At 34.9% G+C, this 9,460-nt stretch overlaps 1 long non-coding RNA gene across 1 annotated transcript; it reads right to left on the bottom strand.

The window, feature by feature from the left end:
* Nucleotides 1-1,794: 1,794 nt before the first annotated feature.
* On the bottom strand, nt 1,795-7,521 carry LOC113233783. Its single transcript, XR_003310740.1, has 3 exons — nt 7,480-7,521; nt 2,597-2,684; nt 1,795-1,930 (listed from the first exon to the last, which is right to left on the bottom strand). It is a non-coding gene; the product is annotated as an uncharacterized LOC113233783 (long non-coding RNA).
* Between the last annotated feature and the right edge of the window lie 1,939 nt (nt 7,522-9,460).

Genomic DNA, 9,460 nt, shown 5'->3' with positions numbered 1-9,460 from the left:
CAATTAGACAAATTGGAGTTCCTTAAAAAAGAAACTGACTATTTAGGCCATGTGGTCACAAAGGAATGCATAAAACCGAACCCTGACACAATTTCTGCGATTGAGAAATACCCAATACCGGAAACCACCAAACAAATTAAACAATTTTTAGGTTTAATTGGGTACTATCGCAAATTTATTCCGGATTTTGCCCGGATCACTAAACCGTTGACCAATTATTTAAAAAAGGGTAAAAAGATAACCTTGAACACAGACTATGTAAATTCATTTGAAAAATGTAAAACACTCTTGACAAATGACCCTATCCTACAGTATCCCGACTTTGACCGTGAATTTGTACTGACGACCGATGCGTCTAATGTTGCCTTATGAACCGTACTTTCTCAGGGAACTATAGGATCAGATAAACCCATATCTTTCGCAACACGTACACTCAATGATAGTGAAGTGAATTATAGCACGATAGAAAAGGAACTTTTAGCCATCGTTTGGGCCACCAAATATTTCAGACCATACTTATTCGGTCGAAAATTCAAAATTGTTACAGATCTTAAACCATTAGAATGGATTATGAATCCGAAAGAACCAAATTTAAGACTAACTAGGTGGAGACTGAAACTGAGTGAGTACGATTATACCGTAATGTATAAAAAAAGGCAAAAATAACACCAACGCAGATGCTCTACCCAGAATTGAGTTACATAATGAGGAGACCAGTTCTATAGCCGCCAATTGTTCAAAGAAACCTCCATCTTCATTATCTAACTCCGAAACAGAAACCGCGAAATACTAATCACGAAAACCCTGTTTTAGAAATTCCTATAACCGAAGAACCATTAAATAAATTCCACCGACAGTTGCACATCACCATTGTTACGGACGTGAAACGTAGGGCCGTGACAAACCATTTGATACCCACACTCGCATTTCAATTCAAGTAAATGAGTCTAATTTGGAGAATGATATAGTTACTGCTATAAAGGAGAATGTAAGCCCGAAAGTTAAAACGGCAATGCTTGTAAATGCACCTCTTGCCATGTATTCCATCATCCCCATCATACACGAAAAATTTAAGAGTTCATCTATAAACCTTGTCTTGGCGAAATCAGAAATAGAGAACGTTAAGGAATATTTTCGGCAACAGGAAATAATTCGTAATTACCACGATGGTAAAACTAACCATAGAGGCATTGCTGAGTGTTATTAAGCCCTTTCAAAAAAATATTTTTGGCCGAAAATGAAAGAACAGATAGCGAAATTTATAGGCGAGTGTATAATTTGCGGTCAAGCGAAATATGACAGGAATCCTGTGAGACAACAATTTAATATTGTAATTTGGTTTAAAATAAAGAATTATAGTTCTAACTTTCTTTGTCACTATTTCTTTCTTATTTTTTCTTCATAATATACTTAAAATAAAAATAATCTTTGTAAAAGCTATACTTGTAACTTCAAAAGTCCGGCATTTTTCCTAATACTCCCGAGCATGTTTGAGAAAACAATATTTAATACAAATTCGAACCGTCTTCCAGCAAACAAGACAGCGAATACTTAGAATTATTTCTAAGTATTCGATCATTGTATTATTTATAATGCTAATTTCTTTAAATTCCTATGACAAATACATTCTGGCGCCCAGCGCGATAGTAGTAATAAGTCAACTAATGTATATTCTCTCCAAGTAGTAATATCTAAAAAATTGAAATTATTGTTATTGAACCTACTTTCAATATGGCAAATAAATCAGTAAGTGAATACGAGACGGGCAAGTGAACGAGGGTAGAATACTAACGCATGTCAAGCACCACCTTGTCATAGGTCTCACTCTCGAGGGCGACCTCGCCGAGCGCGAGGTGAACGTCGGCGAGCAGCGCACGCGCAGCGTCGCCGCCCTGCGCCGCGCGCCGCGCCAGTATGTTGCGCGACAGGTCTGCGGGGCCACAAACGAAGCGCTCAGACTCGGCGACAACACATCTCGCTTTAACAACACTCATTCCGCTCGTTTATTCATAAATATATACCATGGCATCGTGAAATAAACCATATTTAGATTTTTCTTGACGAATGCCGCTGTTAAACAGTTTAACAAAAAAGACATTTCAACAAAACGAACTGTCATCAGATTTCTCTGAATAGACATGTACTTGATATTCCCATATTCCTACTGCATATGTAAAACAAAATGTCACTTGAGGTATGATTGAAATGTGACAGACTATTTAACAAAACAGAAGGTGGTAAAGTACAATAACATAATTATAATTTTTCATTCTTGATATTTACTATGTAAAATTGTAACTTACGACGCTTTCTTATTATTGCAATAATCAATTACCATTTTTGCAAACATCTTATTTTTTTCGTACAATATGCATATATTTACAGGACCATTCCAATGCAATAGTGTAGCATTTCTATTTACTTCTATTAACTAATAATAATAACAAAGAAAAACAATAATTAATTAGGTACATACTATAGAAAGTGTCACCTTTACGAATCTATAATGTAATAATTTTAATAGCATTATGGATTACATATTCTGGTTATACACTACCGTACTAGGCCAAAAGTATTGGCTACCTGGGACACTTACCAAGCATCTCCCAAGCCAACTGCAAGTTGTCTACATCATCTTCTTTCTCCAACACGGACTCATCATTGCCTTCGCTGTTTAATGGACCCTGTAGCAATACATAAAAGTTTTAAACATCTACTTTGATAGCCTGAAAATCTAGAATTGGTACTAATTTCATAAAGAGTCAGAAGGGCTGCCTGGAGGTAGAAAAATTGAGACTAGTGGAAGAGCTAAAGTAAGGGATGCCTGTGTGCTACAGTAGGAAAAAAAAATTAAAAGATAATTTAGTAACCCAACAGTTGCCTCTCTAGACACTACAGTCAAGAAATTCACCACTGCAGACCCATAATACTCCGTTGAAAGTGAAATCAAAGAGTTGAAGGAACTCCTATCTGAAATCCAGGAGAAAATACAGGACATGATGGATTATAAAGCTGAGGTAAGGCCCTGCGACTGTGTGGAAAAAACTAGAAAAATGCTTAGAGATATGATGGTTAGAGACAAGAACACAAGCGTTGTTGAATGTCAGGGTTAGACTGACTTTTTACTCTTTGTAACTGATGTTCATTTATTCCAGTGCAAACATTCCATTTTTGTTATGTAGTAGGCAAGAATTGACGAAACTAATACAGTTAGCAATCGTCATAAAAATGTACGTGTTTTGTATCTCATTAGATAGAATGTTCCTCAAATTAGTGCCAAACAGAGATGGGCATTGGGTTAAAACCCAATCGATCCGCTTGGGGTTTTACCCAAAGCGCCAGGTTTTAATTCATTTCTGCCCAAAATCGTAGAATACGGAATTTGGTACAATTTCATACTACAAATTTTGATGTATACCTAAATCCTTTTTTTATACGAAAAAGAGGCGAGGCAGAGGCAATCTATAAGTGCATCTGACAATTTTTCGTAGCGATTAATTTCAATGCGATTTTCTAGGCACAGGCAGGCAAAACGATTCGTCTATTTAGATAAAAAATAGCAATAAATATTTTGTAATAATATCAATAAATTTGAACAAAACTCGATCTACAACAAATGTTTAGTTGTAATTAGTTTTTGCCTTGGATTTTGGCTTTACTGTGTTTTAACCTAATTTAAACCCGGCATTAACAAAGCGCCGCGTTCAAACCCGGACGCTTGTCCGTCTCTGGTGCCAAATTAGTTCCACTAATTTTATAGTTTAACTGCCTCCGTGGCCGGACGGTTACCATGCCGGACTGCCACGCAGAGGTCCCAGGTTCGATTCCCGGGCCGGGCGAAATATTTGTATGACCTACATTTATTTCTCTCGTGAGTTTGGGTGTAATTTGTGGTTGTCTATGTGTGTGTCCATGGCACCCGCGACACAGGGTTTCCCTATTATTATTATAGTGATAATTTTTGAAAACTGATAAAAAAAGTCTATAATCAGTATTAATCGTTTTAATCGTAATTTACTAGTGCCTTTTAAATCTCAGCATTTTGTAATACTCATTAGTTTTTAAGCATTTTTATATTGTATTCTGTAGACATTAGTGAAAACACGAGGCCATTTTTGTATTGTCTTGTATTTTTTGAAATAAAGTTGTATGGAAATGTATTTGTTGTATTATTTTTAAATTTAATCCAATACGTGAACGGCCATGTGGTTGGCTTATTGTCTCTGTAGTAACATGGCCTTTATGTTTATTGCCGATATTTTCCAAAGTTTCGTAGGCAACCCCTAGTATTGCAGAATCAGCAGCACTTGAGTTGCAGGCACTCATTCGGCGTGAACTATATTCTAAGTATTATACTTACAATAAATATTGTACATTCAGTACTATTTTGAATTTTTGAATAGTAAATGTGGTGATACAGGTCGCAGGGTCGAATCCGGGCTTGCACCTATGAGGTTCTCGGAATTTATGTGCGAAATTTAATTTGAAAATTACCATGAGCTTTTCGGTGAAGGAAAACATAGTTATGAAACCTGCATTTAGAAGGTTCACAACAAGCCTCGCCTGAGAGGAGACCCGTGCCCGCCAGTGCGACATCTAAAAGGGTTGATAATGATGTCAAATGTGGTGGCAAGTGTTTCCTGTGTAAAGTATATTTCTTCAGCCAGGACTTGGCTGAATAATTAGAGATCGCGCTTTACATTGACAGCATGCGACCACCTATGAAACCCTTTTGGTCCCCGTTGATCCGAATGTAGTAACTGTCTTAATCCTGTGTCTTTTGTTTAGTTTAGAAACGAATGTTTAAAAAAGTTTCCAACGATTTTAGTTACTGTAAAGTCCTAGGCCACTCGGTGGTGTCCGTAGCGTGCATCTGTGTTTTCATCCACCATAATAAAAAAAAAATTAATTGACAAAAAGTATATATTTATTTTTAAAAGAAAAAAATAGGACGTGTGTCGGTTAACTAGCTGGTGTCCGCGACTTCATTTGCGTAGAACTTTTTGCGTACTACTTCGAGTATCCAACTTACTTGAGAAATTATTGATTCTCCATACAAACTCATCCCCTGATTTATTTTTGTGACAAAAAGTAGTTAATGTCCTTCTCCTAGTTACTATTTATCTCTATACTAAAATTCATCAAATTTGGTTCAGCGGCTTAAGTGTGAAAACGTAGCAGTTACTTTCGCGTTTATAATATTACTTTGGATTTGCAGACTATAAAATGCGTTCGCGAAACGCTTCGAACGGAGCGTCATTATCTAACGGCGCATCATCACCAAACGGTGCCAGCAGCAGCAGCAGTACAGAACAGAAACCTGTGTCAACATCTCACACCTGATCAAGCGAAAACGCAAAGCCAGTGAGACTGAAGAAACACCGGCTAAGAAACCTGCTACGTGAATTTTGCGTTTATAGCTTTAGGTGAACTGCATAGGCTGAGTTGAATTTTCTTTTGTGCCTAACGTTGTGTGCTCTATATTAATGCAGGTTTACTTACATTGATTAAAATCAGTAAAACAGAATAGTAATAGAATTTCAGTAGAATGTTGGCCATGAATGAACTTAACTTTGTATGGAGAACAAAGTATTGGTTTATTTTTGTAAACTTGGGTACCTATTTATTTTATCGATATGGCGAATTTGGTGGTTAGAGTCCACCCGGATCGAAGGAATTTTTCTTTGTGCTTGTTTCATCTTTGTATCGATAATAACTTAGGTATCTACTTTTATGGCATTTTCTAATTTAATTATTTATGCAGTTGTTTGTATGATGTAAACCACGGAAGAAAAAAAAAACAATTTAAGTGCCATAAACCTCGATTGCTATCAGAACAGATGTCGCCAAAACTCACACATTATAAAACTAAAATTTAAAACACTACAAAATCTTGATATTGGTTCGTTATTGGTCGTATAGTCCATTTGTTTAGGTACTTAACTGAATGTAAACAATCTTGAGATATCTTTTTATTGATACGTATACTGTAAAGTATACATATAAATAAATCAATAGGAATTAAAATTAGGCATGCAATTTTACATGAAACTAAGTATTTGTATTTTGTATTTGAAGGTAGTAAAATTAATTTTGTAAATGTATATTTCATTAAATGGACATCTCAAGATTGTTTACATTTAGTTAAATACCTAAACAAATGGATTATAGTTTCAAATTTAAAAAGAAATAACAAATCGCATTACCAAACCATTTAAGCAAGTTTAATTTAAAATTTTATATTTTTCATTCGTTAAATCCATTCTCGATTTTGGAAGCGTGGTTTGGAATCCATTCTACAAATGTAATATCGAATACTCTCTTAGGAGTAATAAATTACTTACTTTACAAAATCGCCGTATGAAATCTGACATAGATTTTCTCTACAAAATACTTAACAATATGGTTGATTCACCGACTCTGTTATCGCAGGTTAATTTTATAAATAAAGCTCGTTTACCAGCACGCCCCCAACGTAAAATAAAAATTTTCGTACCACCACGACTCCGTAAGAATTATACGAGAAACAGTTATTTTCATCGTTCGCTATCTTTATATAATAATACATTTTGTGACACGGATATGTTTGGTATCTCATTGCACAGATTTAAGGTAAGCATCCACAACAAATTATTTACTGTCTATGAAACCTGAAGTCGGTTTACATCCCGGTTAATTAGTTTTGTTTTAATTTTCTCTAGTTCTAAGTAGTAATTTGTCTAAGCACCCATATGGTTAACCATTCGCTTTTGGTTCAAAAACCCGTTTATTTTGTATTCTATTTATATATTTAAGCCCTTTTAGTACATGTTATTAATATTTAAGTGTAATATTCGGTACGGTACAGAACGGTGTAGAGTAGTAAATATTTAAATATTTGTTGTTGTGTGACTTAAATAGAAACTAAATAGTAATTAGACATATATAATCAAGAATTATAATTAATTAGAAATATTGTAAAAGCGTGAGACCTTCTCAACTATTGTCATGCCCTTACAGGGTTGTCATACTTGTATCATGTGTGATATGTGCAATAAATAAATAAATACTCGTTGTCTATAGTATAGTTCAAATTTCTGTATTAATTCATACTGTAATGACTGTTTGTACCAAAATAAATTATATAAAAAAAATATATATATATTTTAATATATGTTATATATATGCAATTAAAATATGTATTTTAATTGTTAATATAATTTAAACTTTACCCTGTAGGCATATCGTTGAAAGTTCAATACCATCAATACCTATACTACAAGTTACGACGTTTTGACATTATATTGAAATTTCAATCAATTTGCTGCCATCTAGCGGTTCATTGCTGAACGACTACGAATTCGAAGTGTTAATTTAGTTCTCTAAACAAGAACCGACGTATTGCAGGGGTATAAGCTTTACTTTCGTTTGTAACAAAAAAATATTTCGATGAACAGAAGTTGAAAATGTAATAAAATAAAACTTTCCGATTATACTTACAAAATACCACCACGGGTAATATTTTTGGTGCGGCAAAACAGCACAATAAGGCGTTTTTCTACAATTTTAGATAATTTACACGAAATAATGACACAACCATACCATACAAAGCAAAATGGCGGACTGAGCTGTATATATGTATTGTTCTGTGACATAAACAAGGCGCTAATACGCTATAGACTTTTCAGTGCAGAGCATAAAGGCCCGTTCAGGTTACTGCAATGTGGATAACAATACGATATTGATCCACTATAATATTAAAAACGTTTCATTCTTCTGCTTTCAACGAAAGGTCATTGGTTTATCTCAATTGTCTGAGGAGACAATGTCCAATTGATGGCCAAAAAACTACGTTCTCGTCGCTTACCATTTATTATGTTCCATGGACTATTTGTTGGAGCTTGCTTGCGAGGTAGTTAGAAATGTTGTAGATAACGGTCGACTGAAAATTTACATGTTTATTATTTATAAAAATAACAAATAACAATTGAGACCGTAGAATGAGTTCAAATGTTTGTTGTTGTGGCTTATATTCCTTTCCGGGAGTACAATTCAATTGTAAAATTTCCATTCTAATCGGTCCAGAACTTTTGTCCCAGATTTCCATCTGGGACATAAATTCCCATCTACATTGTAATGACCAAAAACTAGTTTCTTTTTTAAAGTCGCCTTAAGAATTTTTCAAGAATTTTTTCTATGACATTCTATGCGATCTTGTAGTTTTAATAGTATTAGCAAAAATAACGGTATAGCTTTTGTGGTAAGCTAAAGTTTAATTTGAAAAATATGTTTTTAGAGAATGTAGTATAACACATAAGGCTTCAAGTAAACCTGTTCGTAGTGATAACATAATTATACTTAGCCCATGCAGGATCACCTTAAGTAAACTAAATTCGGTTATGAGCTCAAGTTGTTCTGGCGTGGTTTTTAGGTGTCCGAATTTCACTTATATTCATCAATCGCTTATGTTTTAGTTATTAATCCATATAATTCCGTAACTGTCTAAGTTTATCAAATCGTGTATTTAAGGCATCGAGCTTAGAATAATAACGCATAGAAACCTAGCCCGCACACGCTAAGTGAGGCAAGTTAGAGGGTTCCAAACGCGCTCCCAGGAGCGCGCGGGCTGTTAGTGCTCAAGGTCATATTGCACCGCGAACAGCTCCAAAATTTTTTGCTAAAAATGACGAAATGTGCGGTAAATGGGTGTAAAAATACAACAGACAAACATAAAATAGACACTAACATCGCATTCCACAAGTAAGTAATGCGTTTCAACTCATATTTTTATGTAAATATTCACTAAAACAGAAAAATAATTTCGCGGCAACAAAATACGAAAGTGTTGCAAAGTAACGAATTTTTTTTCTCCCCATTTTGCTATTCTGTTTCAAAATAATTATATTACGTAAATTTTAGTGGTGCCTGTAATTTCGATTTATTTGCGCATCTTGAACTAATATTTACTTGAATAAACATTAAATGTTTTCGTTGTAAGTGATTGGGACACTTAATTATTTTATAATACTTTTAAGGTCAGGCCACACAGACGCGGTATAGCGGGAAAAGCGTTTCGGGGGCGGACCTGCGGGAAGCGAATGCGTGCCGGGGCATGCCACACGGCAATCCCGAGTGTAGTTCGTGACGGGACAGCGGCACGAAGGCGGCCGGTGTGACACCAAAAGCGTCACGCCACATTTCATTTTCAACACAAATAAAGAAAGGTCCATGTCACTATCGGATAGTGATGTAGAAGAACATCTTTAAACTTTTGTATGGGGTGTTAAAGTTACCTTGAAAAAAAATCTGCTAAAAATTTCAAGAAAAAATTAAATACATATTTTTTTAGTGCTGAAACTAGAGTGTACTAGAGTAATTCGGGCTTTCTTTGGCATTGTGCTCATTAGCTGGGCTGTTTCCGGTTACCGTTACAAAAACTAGAACAGCAAAATTAGCAAATTTGTAATTGTAGTACTTAAAA

Source organism: Hyposmocoma kahamanoa, unplaced genomic scaffold (assembly GCF_003589595.1).
Source record: "Hyposmocoma kahamanoa isolate Upper Pololo Valley unplaced genomic scaffold, ASM358959v1 80, whole genome shotgun sequence".
In the NCBI taxonomy this organism is placed as follows: Eukaryota; Metazoa; Arthropoda; class Insecta; order Lepidoptera; family Cosmopterigidae; genus Hyposmocoma; species Hyposmocoma kahamanoa.
This window is presented reverse-complemented; position numbering and strand designations above follow the sequence as displayed.